The sequence below is a fragment of the Schistocerca americana genome, chromosome 3 (assembly GCF_021461395.2).
Source record: "Schistocerca americana isolate TAMUIC-IGC-003095 chromosome 3, iqSchAmer2.1, whole genome shotgun sequence".
Lineage (NCBI taxonomy): Eukaryota > Metazoa > Arthropoda > Insecta > Orthoptera > Acrididae > Schistocerca > Schistocerca americana.
The window spans coordinates 917210277-917222116 of NC_060121.1; positions in this window are offsets into that span (position 1 = coordinate 917210277).

Below are 11840 nucleotides of genomic sequence, written 5' to 3' on the forward strand. Positions count from 1 at the left end.
GTACAGTTGAGTCGCGTATGAGTAGTACCTTATCCCGCTTCTGGCTACAGAAGTGTGGCAGTTAGCTGTATAAGCAATAGCAGCAAGCAGCCAGATGATAGCCGGAAAAATTTTACTGGTGCACCTAAGCTGGCAGATTCACGTATGCGCAACAGGCCCGAAACTAGGGAGTGGGAGCAAACCAGGGTAACTATCTGTCCCGGGCGGCAGTTTCAAGGGAGGGGCGGGCACCACATTCGTATTATTGAGGAAAAAGACCTTGTTTCACAAAGCGCCTAGCATCCAGCGCACATTGGTCTATCGATTACTAATATGATTTTCAATGCATCCCTGTTGGTTTTTGAACTTTTTTTGATCAAATTCTAAGTTGATTTCTGAATGAATCGTAAATTGATTTTTGAATGCGTGCATAGTGGACGTGATGCCTCTGCCAGGGGAATCCCCGTCGCATCTAGAAAAATACTGCAGACAAAAGGGGACGGGTCTATATGAGCTGAGCGAATAAAGCCGAAAGGGTGAATGACAATCGCTGTTTTATGTGGTTGACTGGGTTTGCAAATCGTCAGCGTTGTTATAATTACTAGCGAATTCCATAGATTTATGGGTATTATTTGTATTAACAGCTTTTCTGGTATTAGACAACGACATTTCGTTTTTTCATGCAGCAAAACGTTGAAAAACTTTGATGGCGTAATAGATTCTTTCCCAGAAAGGGAAGTACGCCATATAAAGCTGTGGCAAGATTAGAGAGAAAAAAAAGCTGGGACTTAAGGATTGAAGAAATGTGTACTGTCTTGCTTGTCTCTTGTCTTTACTCGTTTTATGTATCCTATATTTAATTTTATGTCACACAGAACAGCAAGTTATTAGCTAATAGGCAGTAAAGACTGCAAATTTTCTGAAGAGTTCTTGTTCTCCCCGTTACAAATAATCCCATCCACTATTAATTGCAAGATTTTTTTTAAGCGGGGCAGGATGACAAATCGGCCGACTGCAAGAGAGGCGCCACAGGGCATTTTAATTACCACTGTCCTGAATACAGTTTGATGGCACCCATTACAAAATATTACACGTTTGAATTCCACAGAGCAAAATAGAGAGGCGTGCGATGGAAGAACACTGTGTTGCTCTGCTCTGCTTGACTCATCTTAAACATTGCCCTAGTTAAAACCATATAAATGTTCTACAGTCAATATGTATATATCTCCCTTCACACAAGAATACTTCTGTGGCTACTTTCTTATAGTACTTATACAGGTAAATGCAACTAGGGCAGGTCAATCAAACTACGTCTGGCATGAACACAATTAGTAAATGTTCAAATCTACGTCTACTTCCTCAATACTAGCAAGCTGCACTTCGGCACACTCACTACCAAATAACATGTATTACGTTGCCTCAATTATACATGTTTTATGTATCAGACACTTCAGAAAGACGTGCACTACAATATGTAGATATTTTTGAAAAGTCAATGTTTTAAATTTTTGGCGTCATACCTCAAACGCTCGTAGGATGGGGAGCGCCACTATCTAATATTGGCCCGCTTCGGAAATATCGTAGATCCGGACCTGGTGCACAGAGCTGTAGTGGGGAGGTGGTAGCCTCCACGTGACCCGTGTTTACGTTAAGTAATTTTGCTGTTTTCTCTTCGTTTATTGCTCTCACGTCAAATGAAAACAAAACGGATTTCTGTGGTCAGGAGCTATCAAGTGAATTAAAATACATGTTCATAATTACGGAAGGCTAAAATAAGTTATTAGTTTCAGATTTTATTTTGTTTCTACCTTTCTGACAGTCAAGCGTTAATCACCTTGCAGAACAATGAAGTTATCTTTGTCGGTTTGTTAAAGAAATTTGACTTTTATTAATCTTTTCTGCTGAGGCAGTCAATTTATTTGAAACAAAGTGTTTAATTCCACACTATTGCCTAGTTTCAACTGCTCGCTACATTTGAAGTGCACGTTTTCATCGTTTAGCACGTATGGCATTATGCCATAATAAAGAATCAAACATGAGATAATGTGGTACTGGTACATCTGAATCTGGACATACAAATGTGCACTTTAAGCCGAATTATGGATTTTAGTAGGGTTCACAAAATTCCCATGCTCTTGGAGTATCCTCTAACTTCTTGTTTCTTTTATGACATAATGTAAGATCTTTTAATGTTTTACACATACGAGCGTACGGGCTTCCTGCGTCATCGTAGCTGCGCAAGCGTGGCGACGCCTGTCATCTGGCGTAACTGCTGAAACGAATCTAACAGGTTGCGGGAAAATATTCCAAATGGTTGTTTGAAAAGTGTTACTTTCAAGTAAAGCAAATTTCCTTTATGAAATCTGTGCGCGAATGTCCGATGAATTTCTTAAATCACAGAGCATTTGACTCTCATTCAAAATTCAAATATTTGAGAACGACCATTTAGAATATTTTTGAGCCCAGAAGATCAGACATTTATTCCGTTGTTAAAAAATTTGCTGGCTCATTTCTATGATGTATCTTGAAGTGTAACACGCGCAAAAAGATCAACATTACGTGTGAAAGCCTAGCTTCTCTTGCAGCTTATTAATCTTAGAGGCCAATATTATAGGGTATGTGAAAGCTTTTCTTTTCTTGTAGCAGCACTATGTATATTAATTTAAACCATTAACTTTTCCTGCTTGTGTGTTCGCGCTACTTAACAGTGATGTTGCTATTGACTGCCTACATCGCGTGTCCTGTGGTCTGAATATCTGCTGTCATCGGCTGGCGAGATCGCTTGGCATGAGCTACAACCGGCTTACAAAAGCGCATCGCAATCTCGATCTCAATCCTTCGGAAAGTAACATGTTTGGTGGAATTCCAGTCTATACTTTCGTAATACAAAAATACGCAGCGTGTCGTTGCTGCACGTCAGACATTTCCAAAACGTGTTTTTTTCCCCATGAGTTTAGTTTTCTAAAGTGTTGCGAAATTCTACGCTGGTGTATAAAACCACAACCTTTGAAAGGATTGATAAGTTTTACAGTTCCAAGGAAAAGTATACTGTTACTTAACACGGAAAAAGTGTATTTTCATCCGGGAGAAAGTGTATTTTTAACCGGGAAATCCGGGAAAAATCCAGGATTTGTTTTTCCTCGTCCACGTATACACCCTGTAAATTTATGTGCTGCACTAAGGTTTCCAGGGAGACTCACCTCTCCTGCTGTTCCAGAAGCATGTATATAGACTGCATTAATTCCAGCCCTAGAGTTTGATTTAAGCTGGTTAGATTTGCAGCAGGTAGCACTTCCATGGGATCCTCTGGCCTGTACAAATGAGGCTGCAAAATACTCAGGTGAGTTATCCCTGAAATCGTTGCAGGCAAGTGGAAAGTAGCTCCCTTTAACTCGCATGCTGTTCCATCTAATAACAAACCACTCCAGTTTAATTCTAGCCTATTCGCAGATGTAAGCTTCCGCTGCTCAAAACAGCTAGCCCCTACCACCTTGTCAAAAGTGGACCACAACCAGTTTGCCTCGACCTGCTGAAAAGTACAAGTCCAGTTCGATCACTTTTTTTTGCATTCTCTTATCTCCTTTTGTTCCATTAGCTATTTCATCGCACAGGAATCCTGCCCCTCTCTTACTACTGTGTTCGGACAGACTGTGATTTCCCCTCTGCAAAATCCTTGTAACTTTGCTTCCTCCATTTACACATATCTTCCCACAAATTTCTTCAATATCCCGCACTTGATAGGATCCACACGAACTATGTTGTACTCTAAATGTGCTTGTTTCCTTGCTACTGGTATAGAAACAGAAATGTAAACTTCTGTTCCGTTCCATCAGTTCTCACACATACTCAGGCTATTTTGAAATAAAAGAGAAATTTTTGTGTTTGAGTTCTAAAACCAGCCCCAACTCTGGCGGTAGTTCTTTCTTTACTTCCCTTAGACCCTCTAAATACTGTTCTGGTGACAACAAATTTTCCCCAAGCTGACCTCTTACAGTCTGCTACATAGTCTTTTCCCCTCATGCTTCCTAAAAACTATCTTCTGCGGACTACAACCATTTCGTCATTACCATTTCCATGTCTTAAGACTGCTACTTCGGTCTGTAGTCCCCTGATATTCTGATTAACTGCCTGTTTCTAACTCTGGCATACCACATTACTTCTCCAGTCAGTTGTCATAGTAGTCATGTGTTATTCCATGCATCCTTCTCTAAACTTGCAATCTGCATAGTGTGCCAATCATTTACAGCTTTATTCCCTTTTGCCTACTGCGTAACGTCTTGTAAGGTGTCGTTCACCCTTCATCAGAAGTGTCAAATCTTGAATCCATAAGCCAATCTCCAACGTTGATCCAACTCCTCTTCCATAGCGTATGTGGGGTAACCTCCATTACCTGGGTCATCTCACTCCTTAATTTCTCATACACTCATGTACTCTCTCACATACCCTGGCACTTTGAGTATCCCTGCATTTCTTTTCCCTGATAGGATTTGTCAAACGCTTCTTCCAATCTTCTCACTCGTTACACATTTCCCATATGTTGAATATTACCTGTATCATCCAGCGATGACGTGATAACTACGTCTTCCTGGATGGCGAACAGCACTCCTCATCCAGGTGCTGGTGTCACAACACTTCCACCCCAAAGAACATCAGTAGTCCTGCTATGAGCCTCATCATCTCACCCTCTCTCCACCTGACCAATGGGCAGGAATATCTATTACTTTCCTCCCCCTTAATTTCATTGCTGCTCCACAGCTCCTTATGCTAATACACTAAATCTATACTTAACCTTATCTCTTAGGCCTAGGTTCCTCGTTACTGTTTCATTCACAACCTCTTGTTTATCTTCTGATATCTTTCACCTCACTCTCCCTTACTGGTCCGCATTTCCTTCCCCTGAAATAACTTCCAAACTCTCTTGAAAAATTTTCAACTGCCTTACATGCACAATTGTCACTCTTGTTGGCAACTGAATATGGACATTTACCGGCGACATAGTCTCTACCATATGGCACCTGATACTTTGCAAAAAACTTCTTTGTCTTTTCCTTCAGTGTATGCAAAGTTGATAGCATCACCCACTGACCAACCGTATATAGTGGCACTCTTGTTTGTATGGCCACTGCTTCTTCCTGTTTCTCCAGTGCTCATGTATTTACCCTCCGTACTCTATTTCAAATTTCCCTAATCACTCTGGCAAAGTCCTTAACAGATTCTCCCATCTTCCCTTTCTTCATTTTCAGTATGTCGAATAGTGATGGCATTTTATGATCATACACGTTTTCATATGGTGATAATCTTGTATGCAGATATGACATATTTCAGATAGACATCCCTGTTGGTGGGATGTAAGTCAACGTAGTACCTAAGCATCTTCCTGACTGTCCTGAGCACTCCTTCAGTTCTTCCATTGAGTTGTGGATGGAGAGGACTTGTCCTTAACTTCTTCACATTCAACAACTTACATTCCTTGACTAAATCTGAGTTTCTGTCTCCTGGTTTGGCATCATGACCATTTCTACGCATCTTGGAAAATGATTTATGATTGTGAGTACATACTTATTCCCTGCAGATATTTTATTGAATGGACTTAAAACATCTATTCATAGAAATTCGAATGGTGCTAATGCTTCATATAATCCCTGCAATTGTACTCTTATTTGACACAAATTCGTCCTCTATGTGCACTGTATGCAATGCTGCACGTACTGGTTTGTGGCCATCTGCCTATTCCTCCACCAATACCTTTGCGCTACTCTTCTGGTGGTAGATCTGCAACCTTCATGACCTGCTAATACGTAATTATTAGCTTCTTCTAGCACTGTTTCTTAGCTTCACTGGTACCACTAGTTGTGGTCCTAATTTGGTTTCTCTGCATAACAACCCATACAAAACTGTGACTGCTCAAAGTACTGTTTACATTTGTCACCTGCTGTTTGTGGAGTTTGCCATTCCTTATTCTCATTACCCACAGTATGTAATACTGTTACTTTTCTGCTAAAACCATCTGCATTTCTGTGCTTCCTCCGTGCTTTTGCGTGACTGCGAAATCAAATTCACTTAATCTTACTGCCCATCTTGTCAACTTACTAGAAGGATCCTTTAACCCCAACAACAATTTTAATGGCGCGGATCTGTTATTACTCTAAACTTTTACTGCACAGATAATATTTGAAATATTTGATTCCATAAATAACACCTCTTTCTCCCTTGTGGAATAATTTCTTTCTGCAGAATTTAGTTGTCTTGATATGGAAGCTGGTGGATGTTCTTCGCCTTTTACCTCTTGTGACAACATGTGGTCAAGTGCATGGTTTGATGCATCACGTGATAAAACAAATTTTCTTTTAAAATCTGGAAATATCAATATCTAACTCGGTGTTAAAGCCTCTTTTAGCTCCTCAGAAGCATGCTGGCACTCTTCTGACCACACAAATTTAGTACCTATTTTTAACAACTGTGTCAGCGGCTTGGCAATAGCCTCAAATCCTATTATGAACCGGCAGTAATAGTTTTCAACTCTTAAGAATGATTCAAACTCCTTTACAGATTCTGGTACAGGAAATTCATGTATAGCTCTACTCTTGGGTCTGCCTTAACCCGATATTTACTTACGATACGACCTAGGTACCTCTTCCATCAAAAAAATAATACTTTCCTGTACTCAGAATTAACTTAGCTGTTTTTAACCTCAGGAATTCTTCCCTCAATTGCTGCATGTGCTGTTACATATTGCAACTATAGACGATTCTGTCACTGATATACACTAAGCATTGCTGCTGTGGTTTTAAACCTCTGAGTACTCCGTCCAAGAATCTCTCAAATGTTGTAGGTACATTTTTTAATCCAAGTGGCATTCTTCTGAATTGGTAGTGTCTCCAGGATGCTGAAAATGCTGTTTTGTGTTGATCCTGCTATGAAGCCTCTGTCTGGTGATAACCACTGTTCAAATCCATTATTGAAAGATATTTACACTGCCCTTGGTCCAAGGTTTCTGTGACTGTTGGCAAAGGGTTTTCACATTCAGATGTCCGTAATCACAACAAATCTATATTTTCATGTTTCATCAGTTGACTTTTGGCATGACAACTCTTGCTGCCTCCCCCCTCTCCCCCCATGCAATTTTAGTGATTCCATCTTCCAACTGTTGATTGATAAATTCCCTCAAAATTGGCTGTAAGTACTTAGGTACTCTGAATGGTTTGCGTTAGACTGGTGATTCATTTCCTGTTGGATGCAGTGCTGTGTAATATGTGTAGCTGCTAATGGACATTTTGGGGAAAATAAATCCTTAAATTTCAAAAAGAATGTTTCCATCTGTTCTTTTTTGCCTCCGTCTAGGTGCCTCATGTTTCCTTTTAATGAAGTGTCTGTGGCATTTGTCGATTGTCCATGGCTGACACCCCTCGTGTCCCATTCTTCTTCCTTGAGGATATCCATATGAACTATTAACAACCCCTTTGTTAGTCCTATCTCCTCTGCACTAAAATTGTCTATAAAAAAAGGTGCCTTCTTTTCACCCTATATTTCTGGTATGCATACAATACCTCTTGTAATTAAGTGACCTGCCATATCTAATACTTCATTCTCTTCTAACAGTTCCTCCTCACACAAAATTCCTACCAGCTACCCAGTAGCCTGTAATACACAGTTGTGTGAATCAAGTCTTGATATGATCGTTCATTATTTAATAAGTTTATCTTTCATGACAAATTCCTCTCCTAACATTGCTACCCTGACAGTGGCTTCACCTAACTGAAACATTTTTCCATCCTGTGTTGCCGAAGATCGATTATGGCACAATGCTGATGTAAGAAATCTAATCCCTAGAATCATGTTGTAGCCCTCACTCATCTGTGGCACAATCTCTACACATTGTTTAAATTGAACCATATCCAGGCAAAAGTGTTATGTCCATCCATCCTAATGGTGTGAGATCTTTATCCCCCACTCCATGCAATCTGTACAGTGGTGGGTTCATTTGCTTTCATTTTCACCAGATCACTATTGGCAACTAACACATGTGACCCTGGGTCCAATAATATCCTGCAACCCATTTTCCTACTATTCCTCTTATTGCACAATCCACCTCTGCATACAGTCTTACTCTGAATGACCATTACAATACCAGAGAAGGAAAGTTGCTACTCGCCATATAGTGGAGATGCTGAGTAGCGATAGGTGCAATAAAAAGATTCTCACACTCATAGCTTTCGGCCATTAAGGCCTTTGGCAGCAGTACACACACACACACACACACACACACACACACGAACGCAACTTGCTCACATGTCTGCAGTCTCAGGGAGCTGAAACTACACTGCAGACATGTGTGCAAGTTGCGTTTGCTTGTGTGCGCGCGTGTGTGTGTGTGTGTGTGTGTGTGTGTGTGTGTGTGTGTCAACTGCTGACAAAGGCCGTAATGGCCGAAAGCTGAGTGTGTGAATCTTTTATTGTACCTATCGTGACTCAGCGTCTCCACTATATGGTGAGTAGCAACTTTCCTTCTCTGGTATTCTTACATTCCATCCTGGATTTTGCGTTGTTTGATTTGGAATGACCATAGGTGGATCTGGAGTTCCCATTGGCATTTAGCACCTTATTCTTGTCCGGTCCTATACTTATAAAACTATTACGTCCTCGTACTTTATTCACATTACTCTGCCTCCTTTCATGCCCTGTTTGTCCACATGTGAAACATTTTATATTAGCTGCAAACACTGTCCCAATACCCTGCATTTCAGTCGACAAATCGATTTCCTCACACACTATAGCTAAAAATACTGCTGTGTGCAAATCTGTCAGACCCTCTGCCCATACACCTCTTGACATTTCCACATGCAACACTCTTAAAAAAGCATCGAGTGCCCTCTGCAAAGCTTCTTGCAAAATAATTTCATTGACTGTAGCCTCCTGTCCTAATTCATGGGTATATCCATTAATTTTCCTTATTCTATCCACAAATGGTTCCAGAGTTTCTGTATTTGTTTTAGTTATTACCTCTTATTATTCCTGTAGTGTCTGGCCCTATTCCATTTCATGTATCTCTGAATTATCCCTACTCTAAATGCTTCAAATTTTTTGGCTCCCTTAGGAACATCAGTATATTCTAAAATTTTAGCCTCCCCTGTTAGTCTCAGTTTTGCAATACTCAATAATTCCTTATCGGACCAGTTTTCCATCTCAGCAAGATTTCCAGTGCCTTCCACAAAGGCTTGTACATCCTTGGTTGCCTTACCAGAAAAAAGAGCAATTAAATTGTTACTGACAAATCCACACCCCATTCTGACAATCCCGGTTTTACCAATTCACACAGTTCCATACTATCTGCTGTTAATTGTGCTACCTTTTCTAACAACATGGGTATTGCTTCTGGCTCTGACATACGTTCTGTCAAAGCTTTGTCCTTGACAACACTCATTTTGAGAACTGACATTTCCTGAGACAAAAAAAACGAAATACATTAACTTAATTCTTACATCTAATCATGAGCCATCTCGATTCACGGCATTGCCTAGCCATATTCCTCTAATGATTACATGTATAACATTGTACTGGAACTGATTCTGTAGATGGTGCCCACTAGGTTACATTGTGCCAATCTAGGAGGCCCTAATCAGTTTTGACTTATAGTGCCTCTAAAACTAGACAAATCCACGAATTCTCTACTCACAATAAAATCTACTTTACAAAATGCATTACTATCAAACCTTTTTTCCATGACCAAAATTCAATCAAAATTTTTTGAATTTGCTGTACTATAGGCTGTAGGTTCAGATGTTGCTCTAGGAAGGTGGCGTCAATGATCTGACACCAGTGTTACATGCTGCAGGGGTTGTCAACTACGGAGAATGAAATGAGATATCAGGATGACAGTAGATTTGTTTAATTAACTTCTTTATCCTGGCCTGTGATCGTAGAACATCAGGAACAGCTTGGTGGAGGCGTCCAGTTGCCTCTCTTGTGAAACAGTAGATGTCCAGCATTGCTGACAGCGCGAACATGAGGAATGAGGCTGGCTTCACTCAAATGCCACTGACATCAATGTCTCCAGGTGTGATCATGATGGCAGCACAGCTGGAAATACTGCGGAAGTGGCCATGACCTCCCTCCAGCGAGCAATCGGCTCTCTGCTGCTGTCATGATTCTGGTTAGTCGAAGAGTGGATCCTGTACTGCATTCTGGGTGTCACAGGCTCATAGTGTAGGCTGTGATATTGAGATGAGAATATTTTAGTACATCAATGACTGAGTACTTATACGCTCCAGACTGTGTTTGTTCACGGCTTAAGGCATGTACCGTAAGCATTTCCATGGTGGCAAGTGAGGAAAGGCTTTCGTTTATCTGCCAGCGTATTGCAGTGTTGGGAGCTGTGACCTTGCACCCAGCCGGCTCAGCCTCTTGGTTTGCAACCCCTGATGGCCATATTTTGCTTCACAAGACATAACACTGTGGCATGCCTGTGGCTGGCTCTGTTGCAGCTCCCTTCTGTTCTGGCGTACTTTTTGACTGAATACGGTCAATATGCTACACGGTCATAGTTTGTTACAGATATGGTGTCCAATTACAAAAGCACATATGTTGTTGTTGTGGTCTTCAGTCCAGAGGTTGGTTTGATACAGCTTTTCATGCTACTCTATCCTGTGCAAGCTTCTTCATCTCCCAGTACCTACTGCAACCTACCTCCTCCTGAATCTGCTTAGTGTATTCATCTCTTGGTCTCCTTCTACGATTTTTTCCCTCCACGCTGCCCTCCAATACTAAATTGGTGATCCCTTGACGCCTCAGAACATGTCCTACCAGGCGATCCCTTCTCCTAGTCAAGTTGTGCCACAAATTTCTCTTCTCCCCAATTCTATTCAATACTTCCTCAGTAGTTATGTGATCTACCCATCTAATCTTCATCATTCTTCTGTAGCACCACATTTCAAAAGCTTCTATTCTCTTCTTGTCTTAACTATTTATCATGCACATTTCACTTCCACACACGACTACACTCCATACAAATACTTTCAGTAGCGACTTCCTGACTCTTAAATCTATACTCGATGTTAACAAATTTCTCTTTTTCAGAAACGCTTTCCTTGCCAGTCTACATTTTATATCCTCTCTACTTTGACCATCATCAGTTATTTTGCTCCCCAAATAGCAAAACTCATTTACTACTTTAAGTGTCTCATTTCCTAATCTAATTCCCTCAACATCACCCGATTTAATTCGACTACATTCCAGTATCCTTGTTTTGCTTTTGTTATTAATGTTTACCTCCTTATTTCTGAAAAATTTTCTGCTGATCAAAATGCAAAGGTATTAAAGACATTAGCTGCCAGTGAACATTGATTTATATCAATGGGGAAAATTGAAAATTCCTCCTTACTAGGAAGATGTGCTGACCATATGGTATTGAGACACAGGGGTCAACACACCAGCACAGAGTACTGTAGCACGCCTCTCGTCAGTTCCAAATTCTCAACTTATCCACATGTTACTGATTTAAGACCCCTGCTCGTTATCCTCATTACTCACAGCATCTTGCCAATTCCTGTAAGAGTTCTAGTTTGGTTTGCATCTGCACTGAAGTGATCATCGGCTGTCATGACCTTAATTATATGTGTGTGATACCACATATAATTTCTGATGGTATCAGTGGTTAAAGTTTGATCTGGTATCAGTGATTTAAAGTTCAATAGGTACATCACTCTTACATTTCTGCAGCTATCCAACTAAAAGTACAGTTGAAACATTCCATCATTATCAAGTAAATGCTGATTCTCAAATTTTCTTTGGCAGCAAAGAAGAAATGTGGAGCACGTAAAAGAGGAAGGGGAATGCTGAAGCACCAAGTAAACTTAGAGGATGCA